The sequence below is a fragment of the Carcharodon carcharias genome, chromosome 5 (genome assembly GCF_017639515.1).
Source record: "Carcharodon carcharias isolate sCarCar2 chromosome 5, sCarCar2.pri, whole genome shotgun sequence".
NCBI lineage: Eukaryota > Metazoa > Chordata > Chondrichthyes > Lamniformes > Lamnidae > Carcharodon > Carcharodon carcharias.
In genome coordinates, this window is record NC_054471.1 from 101,449,357 (window position 1) to 101,469,854 (window position 20,498).

Sequence of the window (20,498 nt, forward strand, 5' to 3'; positions counted from 1 at the left end):
GCAATTTGAGAGGAAAAAGCTGGAATCAGATGTGACGGTATTACAGTTGAATAAAGGCAACTACAGAGGCATGAGGGAGGAGCTGGCCAGAATTGACTGGGAGATGAGCCTAGCAGGAAAGACAGTAGAACTGCAATGGCAGGAGTTTCTGGGCGTAATTTGGGAGACACAGCAAAAATTCATCCCTAGGAAGAAGAAGGGAGGACGAGACAACCATGGCTGACAAGGGAAGTCAGGGACAGTATAAAAGCTAAAGAGAAAGCATACAATGCGGCGAGAGCACTGGGAAACCAGGGGATTAGGAAGCCTACAAAGACCAACAGAGGACAACTAAGAAAGAAATAAGGAGGGAGAAGATTAAATATGAGGATAAACTAGCCAGTAATATAAAAAAAATTACAAGAGTTTTTTATAGATATGTAAAAGGGTAAGAGAGAGGAAATGGACATTGGGCCGCTGGAAAATGACGCTGGAGAAGTAGTATTGGGGAACAAAGAAATGGCGGATGAACTGAATAGGTACTTTGCGTCAGTCTTCACAGTGGAAGACACGAGTGACATCCCCAAAGTTCAAGAGAGTCGGGGGGCAGAGGTGACTATGGTGGCCATTACCAAGGAGAAGGTGCTAGGAAAACTGAAAGGTCTGAAGGTGGATAAATCACCTGGACCAGATGGATTACACCCCAGAGTTCTGAAGGAGATAGCTGAAGAGGTAGTGGAGGCGTTAGAGGTGATCTTTCAGGAATCACTGGAGTCAGGGAGGGTCCCAGAGGACTGGAGAATCACTAATGTAACCCCCCTGTTTAAGAAGGGAGTGAGGAAAGAGACGGGAAATTACAGGCCGATTAGCCTGACCTCGGTCATGGGTAAGATTTTAGAGTCCATTATTAAGGATGAGATTTCAGAATACTTGGAAGTGCATGGTAAAATCGGGCAAAGTCAGCATGGTTTCATCAAGGGGAGGTCATTCCTGACAAATCTGTTAGAATTCTTTGAGGAGGTAACGAGTAGGTTAGACAAAGGAGAGCCAATGGATGTTATCTATTTGGACTTCCAGAAGGCCTTTGACAAGGTGCTGTACAGGAGGCTGCTCAGTAAGATAAGAGCCCATGGTGTTAGAGGCAAGGTACTAGCTTGGATAGAAGATTGGCTGTCTGGCAGGAGGCAGAGAGTGGGGTTAAGGGGGTCCTTCTCAGGATGGTGGCTGGTGACTAGTGGAGTTCCGCAGGGGTCAGTGTTGGGACCACAACTTTTCACTTTATACATTAATGATCTATATGAAGGAACTGAGGGCATCCTGGCTAAGTTTGCAGGTGATACAAAGATAGGTGGAGGGACAGGTAGTATTGAGGAGGTGGGGAGGCTGCAGAAAGATTTGGACAGGTTAGGAGAATAGGCAAAGAAGTGGCAGATGGAATATAACGTGGGGAAGTGTGAGATCATGCACTTTGGTAGGAAGAATAGAGGCATAGACTATTTTCTAAATGGGGAGAGAATTCAGAAATCTAGAGTGCAAAGGGACTTGGGAGTCCTAGTCTAGGATTCTCTTAAGATTAACTTGCAGGTTGAGTCAGTGGTTAGGAAGGCAAATGCAATGTTGGCATTTATTTCGAGAGGACTAGAATATAAAGGCAGGGATGTGCTGCTGAGGCTTTATAAGGCTTTGGTCAGACCACATTTAGAATATTGTGAGCAATTTTGGGCCCCGTATCTCAGGAAGGATGTGCTGGCCCTGGAGAGGATCCAGGGATGGTTCACAAGAATGATCCCAGGAATGAAAGGCTCAACACATGAGGAACGTTTGAGGATTCTGGGTCTATACTCGATGGAGTTTAGAAGGATGAGGGGGGATCTGATTGAAACTTACAGAATGCTGAAAGGCCTGGATAGAGTGGACATGGGGAAGATGTTTCCATTAGTAGGAGAGACTAGGACCCAAGGCTCAGAGTAAAGGGAAGACCTTTTAGAACAGAGATGAGGAGAAACTTCTTTAGCCAGAGAGTGGTGAAATTATGGAATTCATTGCCACAGAAGGCTGTGGAGGCCAGGTCATTGAGTGTATTTAAGACTGAGATAGATAGGTTCTTGATTGGTAAGGGGATCAAAGGTTACATGAAAAAGGTGGGAGAATGGGGTTGAGAAACTTATCAACCATGATTGAATGGTGGAGCAGACTCGATGGGCCGAATGGCCTAATGTCTGCTTCTATGTCTTATGCTCTTATGGTCATTGGCAAGTGATTAGGTGTGAGAGTTCAGGCCTATTATTTACCCCCTTGGTCCAGGGACCCTGAAGTAGCATATTTGATATCATATACTCAGTATGTCCGTAAGTAATTTGTGGCTGTACTTGACTTTTCATGTAATTGTTTAACAATCTATTAACTTATTTCATTACTTCACTGCATCAATTTAACGTAGAGTTTGTGTGCTAAATGTCCTATTTTTTTCTTTGCTTCATCCTTAGTTATTTCAACATTATTCATGTAGTACTAAACCAAGTTGACACTGAGAGTTTCTGGTGATTGCATAGGGAAGGCTCTCCATATTGCGCTCATTTTCATTTATGCACAGGGACAAGTAGGCTCATTTAAAAAAAATCCAATCAAAAAGTATTTAACTTACTAAAGTGCTGACTAATGTACATCAATGAAATAAAAAGTTCAGTATAGTTTTTTAACAGTAATTTTCAATGATTTTAAAATCCATTTACTCTAAGGCTGCACACTCTTCATAAAAATGCTTATATTTGGTCCACTTTCAGCTTTGATAATAAAACTGCATCAGGCCACCACTCTTAATTACATCCTGGAATAGTTTTAATGGAAAGAAAGAAAATAAACAATTACATTATATTGCACTACCTGATTGCATTGGTTCATCGAAGGCTTCACTTTTGTGATATTGTAAATGCCTTTTAGCGGAAGCTTGAACAAAAGGTTAACCAGTGCAATTTGGGTGTAATTTCTTGATTGCTCTATCCTCATGCACTCACTTATTTGTCCATCTCATTTGGAGCACAATGTGAATTTTAAAGTGCTTCTTTCAATCCCATTGTTTCTCTCATTGTTTGTTCTCAACAGTAAATGACCACTTTACACCCTGTGTGAATCCAGGTAATTTATATACATGAAAAACAGTAGTGCTCCCAACATCGAGCTCTGGGAATTTCCCAATTCACAACATGAAAGTAGGATTCAAGAAAAATGATATGAAGTTAATGGTGTAAGTTTTTTAAAAATTAATCCTGATGGAGATGCTTTCAGGCTGCACTGAGGCAACATTCATAAAGGAATGCAGCAATCTCGTTGTGCATATGCAGGCAAATTCAAACAGAGAATTACTTAATTACAAGCCCAAATTGGGTAATAGTCTGCTCTGTATAAAACTTTGGGTACATATTGGATTAACCTCCCTTTTATGGTTCACTATGACAAGCTTTGAGTAAGCATGAGACTCACACAGAACAGACTTTACTCATAGATAACATAGGTGACTAATTTATACTGTATACAAGAATCGATTTTGATTTCTGTCTTTTGAGCTATCAATTCTTGAAAACCGTGCTCTTTAAAACACTTGAGTTTGCCTACATCAAAGACATATGTCACAAATAAGACATCATGATGTATCGGTTCTTGAATCCTTTGAGGAATAGTCGTCTTATCAGCCTTTCTTCCTCACAACCTTTCTGTAATGTGGTTAATTTTCATTACATTTGCCAACAAAGTTATAGTTTATCCACTCATGGCTGATGTTGCCCCAGCCCCTTATTATCTTTGCACAAGCATTTCACATAGATAATACTCAGACATTTTGAGCAGAAGTTGGCCCAAATTTCATTTGCTACTCAAAGAATCCAAACGCCAAATTTTAGAAGCCCTCATTCCATGTCCCTCTTCACTTTAACTTCAATCCCTCTGATAGATACTTATGTGATTAACTCTATATTGTTTCATTAATGAATTAGTTCCTCTGTGGAGCATGTATCAGTGCCTGGATTAATGATTTCTCACTCTCCTGAGCTTTATTACCCAGTTAATGTCATGATGTTGCCAGAAAGAGCATGTCTGAGATTCTAAACAAAAACAGAATTACCTGGAAAAACTCAGCAGGTCTGGCAGTATCGGCGGAGAAGAAAAGAGTTGACGTTTCGAGTCCTCATGACCCTTCGACAGAACTTGAGTTCGAGTCCAAGAAAGAGTTGAAATATAAGCTGGTTTAAGGTGTGTGTGTGGGGGGCGGAGAGATAGAGAGACAGAGATGTGGAGGGGGGGGTGTGGTTGTAGGGACAAACAAGCAGTGATAGAAGTAGATCATCAAAAGATGTCAACGACAATAGTACAATAGAACACATAGGTGTTAAAGTTAAAGTTGGTGATATTATCTAAACGAATGTGCTAATTAAGAATGGATGGTAGGGCACTCAAGGTATAGCTCTAGTGGGGGTGGGGGGCATAAAAGATTTAAAAATAATGGAAATAGGTGGGAAAAGAAAAATCTATATAAATTATTGGAAAAAACAAAAGGAAGGGGGAAGAAACAGAAAGGGGGTGGGGATGGAGGAGGGAGTTCAGAACATAAAGTTGTTGAATTCAATATTCAGTCTGGAAGGCTGTAAAGTGCCTAGTCAGAAGATGAAGTGCTGTTCCTGCAGTTTGCGTTGGGCTTCACTGGAACAATGCAGCAAGCCAAGGACTCTTGCCCTCTCTTGTGGGCAAGAGAGCAGGGTGGAGTGTTAAAATGGCAAGCGACAGGGAGGTTTGGGTCATTCTTGCGAACAGACCGCAGGTGTTCTGCAAAGCGGTCGCCCAGTTTACGTTTGGTCTCTCCAATGTAGAGGAGAGATTATGTCTGAGATTCTGTTCTTCAGTGTATCTTCAGCATGCATTCAACATTCTAGTTGCCCCGTGTGCAATGTATCATACTTACACACAAACCTGAGACCATGGAAGACTTTATGTAAGGTACAAGTCATTCCTGGGCATACAGGTTAATTTATCAAAAAATTGGGGTGTCTCTGGAGGTCTGCTTATTTCCCCCTTGAATGGGCCCAATATCTCAGCTTATGACCAGACTGGACTCTTGTTCTTTATAGGCAAGAACACAAGTATCACCAAGAGAAAGCTGTAGAAACATAGATTTATGACCCAGGAGGAGGTCATTCAGCCCATTGTGTCCATGCCAGCCAGAAAAGAAATAACCAGCCTACTCCCACCTTCCAACTCTTTGGCTAGGATATTCTGTGCCCGCTAGCACTAGGCATGTTTGGTGGCATGAGCGGACAATATGGCGAGAAGGCCAAAAATGCCACCGTTCACTCCACCCGCCAGTGGCAGGCCATGCTCCCTACCATCGGACGTTGGGAACCTCATTGTAATACATCTGCATAACATTTTAAGGCCAGCCCGCTAGACTCATTCTGTCCCCCCCACCCCACCGCTGGAATGTCCACCCATGTCAACAGGTAAACACATCAATGTAGAACATGCCTTGACAACTGTGATGTGCAAAAGTCAGGACTTAGTGCCAAGGCTTTGCCAACATCGCAGACATCCGAGGACCAAAAAATACCAGAGCCTGAGAGCAACGTGATTCTGGAAGAATGGCTATGGCATGCTGGGTGGATTCTCATGGACATAGCTCTCCTGCAAAGCAGCTCATGGGAGCTGGAAAGTCACTGTTGATGCTCACAATAGATGATGGTCGATGGGGTAGGACAGGAAGGTCGAGGATTGACTGGGAGAGGAAGAGGCATCGGGGGGGTGAGGTTGGGAGGAAGGTATGAATGTGTCAGGGAGGTGAGGTTGGGATGGGGAATGAAGGTGCTGGGAGGGTTGAGGTTGGGAGAGGAAGCAATTAAGGCGTTGGGGGAGTGAAGTTGGGGGCGGGAGGAGGATGTAACAGGGGAGATGATGGCAACTGGGGAGGTAAGTGTAAGGGATGGGGTCCAGGGGAAGGGAGAAGTACGGAGAGGGGAGGGAATCCGGGGTGGGAAGGAGAAGTGTGTACTGGGGAGGTTGTAAGGGTGGAGGAAGAAATAAGGCTGGAGGAGGGAGTCAGGAGTGGGTAAGGACTAAGGGTGGCAGAAGAAGTAAGGGTGCCTGAGGGAGTCAGGAAGGGGGAAGGGACAAAGCGCCAGGGGTTTGTGAGGACTAAGGGGGGAGGGGGAGGACTTCTTGAGGGTGGGAGTGCGGGGTTGGGGGGGGTCTGCAGGAGTTATAAAGAGGCAAGGATTCTGGGAGTGAGGGGAGGGAGAGGGGGCGGGTGGCGGGGTGGTGGTTTCAGAGAAAGAATGGGTTCTGGTGGGGGGGGAAAGGGGTCCGGAGTGGTGGTATCCAGGTGAACATGTGAGGGAGCGGTCTAATGGGTTCGCTCCCCAGGAGGCAGAGGGTGGATGTGTTATGAGGGAATGGTGAGAATGACCGAGGACAGAGTGAGGCGGCAGGGTGGGAGGGTGAGTGTTCGACGGTTGTGGTAGGAGGGACAGTGTGGGTGGTTGGTGGGGACTTGGAGGCAGACACGGACCCTGGGAGTGGGAAGGAGGAGGTCGGGGAGGTAAATGTGCATGAGGCTGGGATTTTCAGGAAGGAAGGGAACATGCACGCTCACCTGAACATCCCCGAAGGAAAAGGGTTGTGGCCAGAAGGGCACGGTGGGGGTGGAAGATGATGCCAAGGGGGGTCAACAGTGATGGGGAAAGGAAATGGGTGACGGGGAGAGGGGAAAAGAAGGGGGAGTGCACGAAAAACCGAATCCACACCGTGCTGTCCAAATCCAAAGTGAAGCGAGAGTCGTGGTGGGTGAGATCAGGTGCTGCACGGGAGTGTGATCGTTGGGTGGGTGGAGATGCAGGTCAGCTCAGGTGGACAACTGAAAGCGAACCCGACCAGGCAGCATTCAAAATGCTTAGGACATTGAGGTAAGTATGCTACATGAAGGATCCCCGTGCGTGGGAGAGTGCTTGCATGAGGCTCCGATAGGCCCTGCCACATACATACTTGTCCTTCCAGAATCACTCGTTGGCCAACTGCTCCCTCTGCTGTGACAGAGGACGAGGTTGAGGGGCTCACAGGCAAAGGGGACTCGGAGGAAGAGGACAGCCTCTGAGATTCCTGAATGGATGACCCATGGGTGTTTAGCTGCCATTTCCCCTCTCTTTGGGCACCTGGGGGCCCCGACCTGACATCTTGAGGGGAAGGAGCATCTGGAGGGATGTCGAGGTGCCCCTTTTCCCCTTTGAATTGTCACTGCAAGAACTCACCCATGGCTCCGATGGAATGCAGGCCTGTACACATCTCCGTGTTCTGCTGGACCATGGTCTCCATGGTGCCTGCCATCCTCCCCATGGGGACCTCCATACATGCAAATGTGGGCACCACTTCATCAGAGAGCACTGATGCACTTATCCGACTCGCATGCCGCTCTGTTAAGGGCTTCCAACTGCTCTGTGTGATGTTCCCACGCCAGCTGCTGACTCTCCAGGATGAGTTGGAAAGCTAAATCTAGAGGCTCGTCATCTGACTCTGACCTCACTGATGCCTGATCCTCAGCATTCCTCTGAGTACTAGGGAGCTTGCACGAACCTGCCTTCTGCTGCTGCGGACATGTGTCTGGGCGCTGACCACTAGATTGTGAAACCGAGCCTGCTCTGGATCTAGGTCCCACCGAGATGTGTGTCTGCGCTGGTGGAGGATGTGGTTGAGCGCTGTGATGGGCATTCCAGGCTGCTTATTTCCAGCTCTTCAATGAGGGGGGTGTCCTCTTGGCTGGAGGTGAGGACATGGATAAAGCCGAGGGAATGACTGGCTGAGGGTGTCAGTCACTTGGCAAAGCTCCCTGTGAGCCAACATAGAGATCATTAGCGCATGTCAGCAGAGTCATAATCAGGAGAGAGAGAACTCACAATTGCGTTGAGAGAGGGATGATGTGGTGCAGGATCCTTACAAGGGTGTTTGCCGAGGACTCTCCGTCACTGCAGGCACAGTCCATGTCCTCACCAGTGCAACACAGCACACTCCTCAAAGTGAGTGAGGGGCCTAATGTGGGTCATTCCACCCACCCCCCCCTTGGGCTTGAGAGTGTGAGAATAGAGAGTGATGAGAAGAGTGAATTACCTGGGCAGAATGGATGAGACCATTTATCCTTTTTCAGCACTGGGTCACTGTCCTCTTTTGCAGGGCGTTGATGCTGACCACCGCTGCTACCGCTTCCCAAGCTGGATTAGTAAGGTGGCTGCTCATCCTGCAGCCAGAGCAAGGGTAGAGGACATCACGGTGAGCCTCCACTGCATCCAAAAGACGCTTGAGGGATGCGTCATTGATCTTTTTGCCTTTCGGGACCATGTATTCTCACAGCACTCGTAGGCTGGAAGCACTGAGAGGTGTGTGTGTGTGGCTGGACTTTAAATGTGGCATGCGGCCAGGTGATGGTATGGTAGGTGAATGAGAGTCCACCTACCATGGAAGTGGCATGTTTCCCGAGAATGCATAATTAATACAGCAGGTTTGGGACAATACAGCTGCCATTGTGGCTGGCGGGTAAAACATCATTTTATTCGCCCACTACCGCACTTAATGCAAATCTGGGACAATTCAGCCCTTGGTCTGTAGCCCTTTATGTTACAGCAGTTTATGTGCATATCCAAGTGTTTTTTTTAAATACACGAGGGTTTTTTGCTTCTACCACCCTTTCAGTCACTGAGTTCCAGAGCCCCACCTCTGAGTAAAAATATTACTCCTCAACTTCCCTCTAATCCATTTGCTTCATAGTTCTGCCCCCTGGTTCTTGTCCTTGCTACTAATGGAAAAGCAAACTAGGACTGTATTCCCTGGAATTTGTAAAGTTAAGGAGTGACTTGATTGAAGTTTTCAAGGTGTTAAGGGGAACAGATAGGATAGATTCCACTCACTGAGAAGTCTAAGATAGATAAAAATTAGAAACAGGCCATTCAGGCAAAGGTTAGACGTTTGGAATTCCCTCCTGCAAATGGCAGTTAATGCTAGATCATTATTTTTTTTTTAACCAAAGATTTTAAGGTACATGGAGCAAAGCATGGTATATGGAGTTAAGTCACAGGTCACCCACGAGCTCATTGAATGGTGGAACAGGCTTGGGGGCTAAATGCCCGACACCTGTTCCTATGATCCAGGATTTAGGATGGGATCAGATAATAGACGACTTCTCGACCAAATTAATCCCTTTTAACAATTCTGACTGGATTAGAGTTAAAGGGGGTACCAATATGGATTTTCCAAAGAAATTTTGTCTGCCTAGGCCCTTCATAATTCTATGCACCACAATAAACATTCTCTATAAATTCACTATTCTTTTATGCACTTTCTTGAATTTCACTACAATATATGCCAATAACAAATTGATCTATTTTGTTGAATCATGCCGAGGGACTTATGTTATCCCTGATCACATCTACAGCAGTTGTACAATTTTTATTGAAATCAGGATGCTGAAATTCACCAATAATCACATCGGGTGATGATCTTAGACCCCATTTGATGGTGGTACATTCTCAAACACTTCCTCTTATCCATCTTTATGGTCTAGATTTCCACGTGGGCTCAGAAAACCTGACCTCCGCACTCTTCCGCCATCCAAAATGCATACCTGACCCATATGCGACTTTGACTGTGATGTTTAATTTTTCACACTGGGTTTGTGTTCACATTTGCAAGCCACAATAGAGTCCGGAAGGAGTATTGGTGCAGAGGCGGGCTGGTTAAAAGGCCTGTCTCTGTCCTTGGAGATAGCAGACCAGCTCCCAGTAATGTCCAAAGACTTCTTGAACCTCATCCTTCACCCACCCCTAACCCCCATGCCACATCATACTCTCTCAGATCCCCCATGTATCCTCCATAGCCACTCACCAGTATCCATTATGTATAGTCCTCAGGAGCTAGTCAAAGAAATAGGAATTTAAATAAAAAATCTGGTGACTGTCCAATCAACCCTCATTCAAACACATTGTCATTGATACTACAAAGCAAATTTCTCCATTGAAAAAAGGTTAATCCTTTAAGTGGCCCTTAAGTTATGTAAACAAACGGCTATATACTCTGAAACGACACCAAAGGTAGAGTATGGTATTACAACCTTGCAAAACTGCCGTCATTTATCTGAACAGATTTATGGCTTTTGGAACAGGCGAGCTTCCATAATGGCCACAGCTATCAACACATTTCCTTCCCAAGTCCGAAGACTGCAATTGAAAGAACATATGGTGTCTTCTGAATGGAAGGGAGCAAGTACTTGGGTTTATTTTACAATTCTAAGGCAGTGGATTTTTTTTTTCACAGTCAGAACATTTAACATAACATTATCTGTACATTTAAATTAGTATCAAGCATGACAAGGACGGTTCTCCAACACATTTTTGAATGCGTTGTGGCACCTTCTCCAATGGAAAATGTACTGTAATGCATGTTAATACTTATACAATGGTGAACAATGTAATATTTAATTTATCTTTGCAGGACTGATCCCTGTGATGAAGCGTAGCTATACAAACACATCTAGATTACATACAGCATTTAAAAGTGACATCTGAAGGTCTGAAAAAAATTACACTTACCTTTCAGAATGTTGCTGACTCCTCGGCAGGCTTTCTCCAGTGGTTGCAAACTCTCCAAGGAGGTGCATTTTGTAGGGCTTCCAATACTTGCAACAGCAAATGAAAATAGCGCAGAAGGAAATATAGTTTTCCTGTGGTGTTCACATTGGGGAGCTTGATCTCAGAAGAGGTGCATGTGTTTTTTGCACCCAAAGCTTCCCCAACCGGTGAAAAGGCCACATGAAAATGTTTGGGGTCGGGAAGGCAGAGAAAGGTAGCTTTCTTTTGCTGGAAAAACAAAGTTCATTTTTTCACAAACCGATTCACACCTCCATTGGGAGACAAAAATTCGGCCCTATATGTCCTAATACATTTGCATTTCATCTCATCCATGAATCCTTGAGGAACCTTAGTGTCCAATACAATATGATCATTATTAATTAACAAATTTCCTAACTTTGCTTAAGTTCTCAACACATTTTTTGGTTTTTCATTCACAATCTTCTCGGACTGCATTTTTCCCAAAATATCCAGCTATAGTATGCCTGATTCCATTATTTCAAAGTTATCCTGATTCCAAAGAACAATCCGGTTTGCATGATAAGGAATGTTTGTTACCTTGAACATAACAGTCCTCCCCGTTCCCCCGCACCAACCTCATCCAACGACTCGGCACAAGGAATAGTTTCAATCTGGACTCAATGTTAGTTTCTTTGGGGGAAATGAAACTTTCTTCCTTGATATGTAGCACTGGGCAGGAATCACTTCAAATGGGCTCATTTTTAAAAATAACATTTTATTAGTGCCTTAAACTTCAGAGAAGTTTCCCCTCTTGAATGTTTGGGCAGCAACTACTACCCATTTATCTAATCAGTTACCATTTCACAAAAAAGCTCAAGCTTGGTGATTTTGCAAGCAATGATCACGGGTTAATCATGCATCACAATTCCCATGTCTGTTTTCAGGGACTATGCAATTTAAACCACTTTATTTTCAGTCTGCATCTTATCATGCTGCCTCCAAAGGATTCCTATTCTCAGACAAAACTCTTGCAATAGGTTTGCTCCCTGTCTTCTGTCATGCTGTTTCTGCTGGCACATGTGCTCTAGCTCATTTCCAATTTCTTTCCAGTGCTCTTTCAAAATTTCTTTGGAAAAATTGTAGGGTCCCACTCTTATTCTAACCCAGTCACAAAAGTTTAAAGGGAATAACTTGGTTGAGAAGTTTTACTTTTTGCTATGATTGCACCCTGTCCGCTACATCATATGAACATCAGAAAAGGAGTAAGTCATTTAACCCCTATTTACTATTCAGTGGCTGATCTGTGACTTAGCTCCATATACCACCTTATGCATAAGAACACAGGAACAGGAGTAGGCCATTCAGCCACTTAAACCTGCTCTGCTATTCAGTACAATCATGACTGTTGATCTACTTCAATGCCTTTTTCCCACACTATCCCCACATCCCTTTATGCTATTGGTATTTAGAAATCTGTCAATCTCTGCTGTAAACACACTCAGTGATGAACTTCCATTGACCTCTGAGTTGGAGAATTTCAAAGATTCACAACCCTTCGAATAAAAAACGTTCTCCTCATCTCCGTCCTAAGTGGCTTCCCCTTTCTTGAAGTTGTGTCCTCTGGTTCTAGACTCCCGACCAGGAGAAGCATCTTAGCTGCATCTACCCTATCTCTTTAAGTATTTTGCTGGATTCAATGAGATCACCTCTCATTCTTCGAAACTTTAGAGAATACAGGCCCAGTTTCCCTAATATGTCTTAAGAGGGCAGTCCTGCCATCCGGGAACAAGTCTAGTGAACCTTTGTTGTGCCCCCTCTATGGCAATAATATCCTTCCTAAGATAAGGAGACTAAAACAGCAAGCAGTACCTTAGGTGTGGTCTAACCAAGGTTCTTTACAAGTAAAGCAAGACTTCACTACTCCTGTACTCAAACCCAGGCCACTTTGTACATCTACACTTTCTAATCTCTCATCATTTAAGAAATAGCCTTGAACATCTTCCTCCTACTAAAGTGGCTAGCCTCACATTTGTCGACATTATATTCCAACTGCAATGTTCTTGCCCACTCATTAAGACTGTCCAAATACACTTGAAGCCATATTACACCTTCCTCACAACACCTATCTTTATGTCATCCATGAACTTGGAAATATTACATTTGGTCCCCACATCCAAATCATTGATATATATTGTGAACAGCTGGGGCTCAAGTACTGATCCTTGCGGTACCCCACTAGTCACAGCCTGCCGACGTGAGAATGACCTGTTTATTGCTACTCTTTGCTTTCTGCCTGTTAACCAATTGTTAGTCCATGCCAGTATATTACCTCCTATCCCATGTGCTTTAATTTTGCTAACCAACCTCCTGTGAAGGACTTTATTGAAAGCCTTCTGAAAATCCACCAACTCCCTTTTATCAATTCTGTTAGTAACATTATCAAAAAGCTCCAACAGGTTCATTAAACATGATTCCCCATTCATAAACCCATCTTGACTATGCCCAATCAGATAATTAATATCGGAGTGTCCATTTATCACACCCTTGTGCCTTGAAGGAATGTATAATTGCTGTAAACTACAATAATTATTTAAAGACTCACCATTGCATATGTACATTCATACCCTTTAATGATTTTTCCTAATCCACCTCAGCCAATTTGCCCCTCATACCTTCATAATCTCTTTTAAATTCCTCAAATTTAATACCCTGGCTTCAGATTAAACAACCTCACTTTCAAACATAATGTAAAATTCTGTCATATTATGGCCACTCATCCCAAAAGGTTTTTTTCACAACAAGGTTATTAATTAGCCCTTTCTTGCTACATAATACTGGATCTAAAATAATCTGTTCTCTAGTCAGTTCCTCAACATAGTGCTCTAGAAATCAATTCCTAACACATTCCAGAAACTCATCCCCACAGCATTAGTGCTTATTAGATGTATCCAGCCTATATGAAGATCAAAGTCACCCATGCTACATGTTTATCTAATCTCCCCTAATCTTTGTTCCCCATGTTCCTTAATTTGTCTCATTGGCTTAAAAAAAACTGTCAATTTAAAGTTTAAAATTAACTGTTAAGATTTGTGGAAGAGTTCCAAACTCCTACCCTTTGCCTGAATAGTCTGGCTTTAATTTTTTCTCTAACCCCTTAAGTCCTAGACTTCTCAGTGAGTGGAAAGATTCTGCCAATCTCTCCTATCTGTACTCCTTAAAATCTTGAAAACTTCAATTAAGTCACTCCTTAACCTTCCAAATTCCAGGGAATACAATGCTAGTTTGTTTAATCTCTCCTCATTGCTTAGAAGTTTAGATATCATTTTATTAAACTTATGCTGCATTCCCTCCAAGGCCAGTGTATCCTTCCTAAGATGTGGTGTTTAGAAGGAAGTGCTTCCAGTCCCTGAGGTTTGGTCTAACCAGGGCTTTGTATAGCTGAAGCATTCTACCTCATATTCTATTCATCTAGAGATAAAGGCCAGCTTTTTGTTAGTCCTTTTTGATTATTTTCTGTACCTTCATGACATTTTAATGGTACTTGGCCTTCTAACTCTCTTTGGACCTCCACTGTTTCTATCTTTTCACCATGTAGAAAGTATTCTATTCTTTTTAGGTCCAAATTGGGTAACCTCACTGTTGCGGACATTGAAACCCATCAGCCACAGTTTTGCCCATTCACTTATTCTATCAATATCCCTTAATAATGTTAAACTCCCATCTATACTGCTTGTAATGTTGTCTATCTTTGTGTAATTGACAAATTTGTATATGTCACTTTCTATCCCTTCATCTAAGTCATTAATTGATGCAGTGAATTGTGATGCCCAGGAATTAGTTACATCAAGTATCGATATTAAATCATACTGGCTGTCTGCAAATTGTCAGATGAGTTCATGGCACCAGTTGTTGAAACAGCTCCTTCCTTCTATAGTTCACAACAACATAACCACAAGACACTTGATGGTTCAGTATATGGAACATGCTTTATCCATATTTATCACAGATCACTATCTATTTGGTAAGGAGAGTATTTTTCTGATTTCTCTGCCTTTCAAGCACTCTAACTGTTGAACACCATGCTCCTTTACACTGTAGCTTACCTACTTCAAAGGTACCTGTCATAAATGAGAATCCATGGTGCATTTGTCCTTGAATCCTTTGCGAGCATAAACAATTTTAGTTGTGTTCTTCGAAGATATTTTCCTCAAGCAAGATTTTCCTTCTTCTGTGCTCCCCACCTGCTCCCGTTAACCTGTTTGTCTTCGAGAGCCTATTGCTTGAAGATAAAAGGATTTTGACTCTAAACTCCTAACTCTCCAAGGTGTCCATACAACTCTCTCAAGGATGTTGCACAATAAAGTTAAGAACAGCTGCAGAATGAGCACTGGCAAATTAGAAAATAGGATAAGTAGGCCTTCAATATGATTAACAATTTCTCAGATTTCTTGGCATTTTGTGTCATAACCATTATTTTAAATACATTTTGTGGTCACTTGCTGCAGCCTCGTCTTTGCAGTATGTAATTACCCTGCACTTGCTTCAATTATTGGCTGTGTTCCTTACAGGGACGTCTGATTTTTTTTCAATGATCGAAGAATATAAGGTGAAGTCAGCCTTAGAAGCAACATTGGCCTTGATATTGGTTTCCTGTAATGATCTGGGTGCAGGAAATATTCCCTGCGCTGGAATGGGTAGGCCCAAGGTCCACCTGATATTGGGCTTCAGGATTTTCTTATATGAAACTGGTTAGCTGCAGACACTTACTAGGTATTACCAGTCAGCTATCTGATGAGAAGACTTTGATTTTGGCCCGCTATGTTACTGGCAGCTGCCTTCAATTAGGTCTGAGGTGGGATTTTCCGGCCCCGCCCACCTCCGTGATTATCCGGTCCTGGACTTTTGGCTGGGCTGCCGATTCAGCAGGTCCCACGGTGGGTTCTGCCATGATGGGGCTGGAAAATCCTGGCCTTAGTGTGTGGATCATAGGGAGGGGTGCAACTGGGAGTTGGTATTGCACTGTAAGAGCACTCCTGACCGTCCCAACTCCACGTTCAGTTAAGTTATTTTTTAAGGAGTGCCTATTTGGTGGTAGCCTCCAGCGACCCCTTTCCACCAAGTTATCTTGAATGCAGCAAGCTTGCCTCAGTGAGGTAATAGGCCCCCACATTTGCATACACGAGGGGCTTAATTCCTTTCAGGCACAGCCCTCAGATGCTTCCTTTTCTGCCTTTACCAATATGTTGAATGGTGCACTTTGGGTGCGTACATCCCACTCGCTATGTCATATGCTTCACCATCCATTTTGCACCTGTAAAATTGAAACAGAGCCATTTACTTTTTAGCACTCTCAGCACATGATGCCATCTGGTTCTATCGACTTGGCCTAGAGTATATCCAACACTGTAATTCTAGGCAAGATTTCTAGCTTATCTGCATTTTCTGCAATACATCTGTTCACTTTTGTTGATAGTCCCTGCTGACCATAGTACTGTTCAAATAGATAGATCTGGCATGTCAATGTGCAGCCATATGATAGCCTCGCAAAGCTATTTATTCAACACAGAATAAGCTTCCTGGAGCATACCCATTGCCTAGGCTATTATCAACTGTTCCAGTTGTAAATCACATTGGCATTTGTTAAGTACAGTGCTCTGCTGCAGTACTGAGAGATCTCCCACTCATTCTGTTGAGTTGTGATGACATTGTGGACTTCATTAGAAACCATATTTCCTATGCTAGGAAGCAGTGGTTGCATATATAGGAGAAAATGAGCTAATTAATAACAACCTAGACCATGTAGGGACAAAAGACACAGCTCTATTTTATTTTGCAATTCCAAAATGTCTTTTTTATCTCCATTTGATTTAAATTCTATATTTAACTTTGTGTACACTTTATCCAAAGAAGAAATTTGAGGCCTAAACCTTATCTTTAAAGCAAAAGATTCATTTATTTTACAACAAATAAATACGGGCCTAGAATTAAACAATATATACAGTTAACACATAATTTTGATGTGCTGTAACAAAAAAAGGGAAAATCTTCTAACTCCAGAATGCACCCCTTGTTAGGAAAAGGCCTATGTTAGGTTAACATCTTAAAAGGAAGTTTTGCATATACGTACGAGTGCAGTCTTTGAGGCTCGTTTAGGCTTTGCAGAAGTCTCGATGCCCACAAGTAGTTTCATAACACAATGTTCTCTTAGGATCAATGACAACAACAGCTTGCATTTATATAACAACTTTAACATAGCAGTATGTCCTAAGATACTTCACAGGAGTGTTATCTCTGCAAGAAGTGATTGAAAAAGGCAGCAAGGCAGATCCACAAGGTCAGTTATATAGTCCTCTTGATTGAGACCACACCTTTGGATTTGCTGCTTGCCAACAGTAGGCTTCTTCAAATACAATTCAGGAGTTAATTGGCACTTCCTTCACCTGTTGTTGCTCTCTCCTGATAGATGACATTCAGTTACATGGGTTACCATAGTATTCTGTCTTGGTAACATGCAGGAGGTGTGACTCAACAGTCCTTTTATTCCAACCTGTCCAGAACCAATTTCATCTTTGTTACACAATATTTTGTTTTGTTATATTTGTCTTCCTACTGCAGAAATGTGATGGCCCTTTCCTGGGTCACGGTCCTAACTTGGAGTTACCTCCCTGCTGGTTTTGCAGTCAAATTGCTAAGTTGGCTTTACAGATTGCAAACTGCCAACAAAAAGTTGGTTAAGATACAGTTTTATTTTTCTAGTTATTTTTATGTCTCATTAAGTGAGGTGCTAATAATTAAGGCTAAAGAGGATTTCTATTAATTTTCATCTGATATGAAGCAAGCCTAGCAACTCATAGTGTGATCCCAACCCCCTGTTATCCCCACCCTGTTTGGAACTTGGAAAATATTGGCATGTACTCTAAACTAAGGGAAGAAGTATTTTGTTCTGGTGTTGATTACCTCTGTCTTTGTATAGCATTCCTGTTGTTTTCATTACTTTATAAGCATTTTCATGATGGTACACTACTGCGACAAATGCCCAATGTTCCTGGTCTATGACTTCCAAATGCCAACTTCAAGTTGTGTCACAGCTGTTTCTGACATATTTCTACTTGTGGGGTTCCTGTTCTGCCCATACATTTCATCATAATGGACTCAATATCTTGGTTTTCAGAGATTCAAGGCTGTCAAGCAAATAACAACCACTACAATAATTAGTGTTTATATAGCACTTTGGTTGTAATAAAATTCTTTAAGACACTTCATGAGCGTTATAAAGCAATGTTTTACACCAAGCCACGTAAGATATTAGGGCAGGTGACCAAAAGCTTGTTCATAGAGGTAGGTTTTAGGGAGCATTTTAAAGGAGGAAAGAGTGTTGGAGAGGTTTGGGGAGAGAATTCCAGAACTTATGGCCTTGGCAGCTGAAGGCACACCAGCAATGGTGGAGTAACTAATTTGCAGGATGCTCAACAAACCCGAATTAGAGGAGCATAGATATTTCAGAGGGTTATAGGGGCTGGAAGGGATACAAAGATAGGGAGGGGCAGAACCTTGGACAGATCTAAAAGTGTGGTGTTTCTTTAACCAGGAACGAGTGTAGGTGACTAAGCACAGGAGTGATAGGTAAAAAGACTTGGTGCAGGTTAGGGTGTGGACGGCAAAGTTTTGGATGATCTCACGTTTACCGAAGGTAGAACATGGGAGGCTGGCCAGGTGTGTGCCGGATTCGTCAAGTCAAGAGGCAGCAAAGCCATGGATGAGGATTTCAGCAGCAGCTCAGCAAAGGCAGGAGTGGAGCCTGGCAATGTTATGGAGGTGGAAATAGGCAATCTTAGTAATGGCCTGGATATGTGGTCAGACACACAAATTTACAATCAAAGAGGCCCAAAGACAACTGATTGAGAAAGATAAAAGCAATGACATCTGGTCATATTTTAAAAATTCATTCACGGGATACGGGCATCACTGGCTAGGCCAACATTTATTGCCCATTCCAGTTTTCCCTTGAGAAGATGGTGGTGAGCTGCGTTTCTGAACAGCTGCAGACCATGTAGTGTAGGTACACCCACAGTGCTTTTAGGGAGGGAGTTCCAGGATTTTGACCCAGCAACAGTGAAGGAACAGCAATATATTTCCAAGTCAGGATGGTGTGTGGCTTGGAGGTGAACTTCCGAGTGTCTGCTGCCCTTGTCCTTCGAGATGACAGAGGTTGTGGGTTTGGAAGTGCTGCCTAATGTGCCTTGATGAGTCCCTGCAGTGCAGCTTGCAGATGGTACACAATGCTGACACTGTGTGTCAGTGGTGGAGGGAATGAATGAATGAATCAAGGTTTGTGAATGGGTTGCCAATCAAGTGAGCTGCTTTGTCCTGAATGGTGTCAAGCTACTTGAGTGTTGTTGGAGTTGCATTCATTTAGGCAAGTGGTGAGTATTTAATCATACTCCTGATTTTTGCCTTGTAGATGGTGTATAGGCTTTGGGGAGTCAGGAGGTGAGTTACTCGCTGCAGGATTCCCAGCCCCTGACCTGCTCTCGTAGCCATAGTAATTATATGGTTAGCCCAGCTCAGTTTCTGGTCGATGGTAACTTCCAGGATGTTGATAGTGGGGGATTCAGTGATGGTAATACCATTGAATGTTAGGGGGCGATACCTAGATTCTCTCTTGTTGGAGATGGTCATTTCCCGGCACTTGTGTGGTGCGAATGTTACTTGCCACTTGTCAGCCCAAACCTGGACATTGTCCAGGTCTTGCTGCATTTTGTTCATGGACTGCTTCACGAATGTTGCGGAACATTGTGCAATCATCAGTGAACAGCCCCACTTCTGGCCTGGAGGTCGTTGCTGAAGCAGCCAAAGATGATTGGGCCTCAGGAACTCCTGCAGTGATGTCCTGGAACTGAAATGATTGATCTCCAACAACCACAACCATTTTCCTTTGTGCTAGGTATGACTCCAACCAGTGGAGAGGTTTCCCCTTGCTTCACATTGACTCCAGTTTTGCTTGGTCTCCTCAATGCCACTTGGTCAAATGCTGCCTTAATGTCAAGGGCAGCCACTCTCACCTCACCTTGGGAGTTCAGCTCTTTTGTCCATTTTTGAACCAAGGCTGTAATGAGGTCAGGAGCTGAGTGCCCCTGCAGAACCCAAACTGACCGTCAGTGAACAGGTTATTGCTAAGCAAGTGCCACCTGATAGAAGGGGTCATTGATAGTGTTATTACTTTCCTGGTGATAGAGAATAGACTGATGGGGCGTTAATTGGCCGTGTTGGATTTGCCCTGCTTTTTCTGTACAGGGGACACCTGGGCAATTTTCCCCATTGTCATGTAGATGCCAGTGTTGCAGCTGTACTGGAACAGCTGGCTAGGGGCACAGCAAGTTCCGGAGCACAAGTCTTCGTACTATTGCTGGAATATTGTCAGGGCCCATAGCCCTTGTAGTATCCAGTGCCTTCAATCCTTTTTTGATATAACATTGAGTGAATCGAATTGGCTGAAGACTACCATCTATGATGCTGGGGGCCTTCAGAGGAGGCCGAGATGGATCAGCCGCTCGACATTTCTGGCTGAAGATTCAGCAGAAATGCTAGGCAATGAACACCTTCAACAAGAGATAATCTAACCATCACCCCCTGATAAAAAAAACAAAAAAACTGCGGATGCTGGAAATCCAAAACAAAAACAGAATTACCTGGAAAAACTCAGCAGGTCTGGCAGCATCGGCGGAGAAGAAAAGAGTTGACGTTTCGAGTCCTCATGACCCTTCGACAGAACCTGAGTTCGAGTTCAGGAAAGAGCTGAAATATAAGCTGGTTTAAGGTGTGTGTGTGGGGGGCGGAGAGATAGAGAGACAGAGAGGTGGAGGGGGTTGGTGTGGTTGTAGCGACAAACAAGCAGTGATAGAAGCAGATCAT

At 43.5% G+C, this 20,498-nt stretch overlaps 1 protein-coding gene across 1 annotated transcript in view; it reads left to right on the forward strand.

Moving 5' to 3' along the window:
- The window catches only part of LOC121278286 (CUB and sushi domain-containing protein 1-like), an 844,854-nt gene that overhangs the window by 500,301 nt on the left and 324,055 nt on the right, over positions 1 to 20,498 (forward strand). The gene's annotated exons all lie outside the window — the stretch shown is intronic.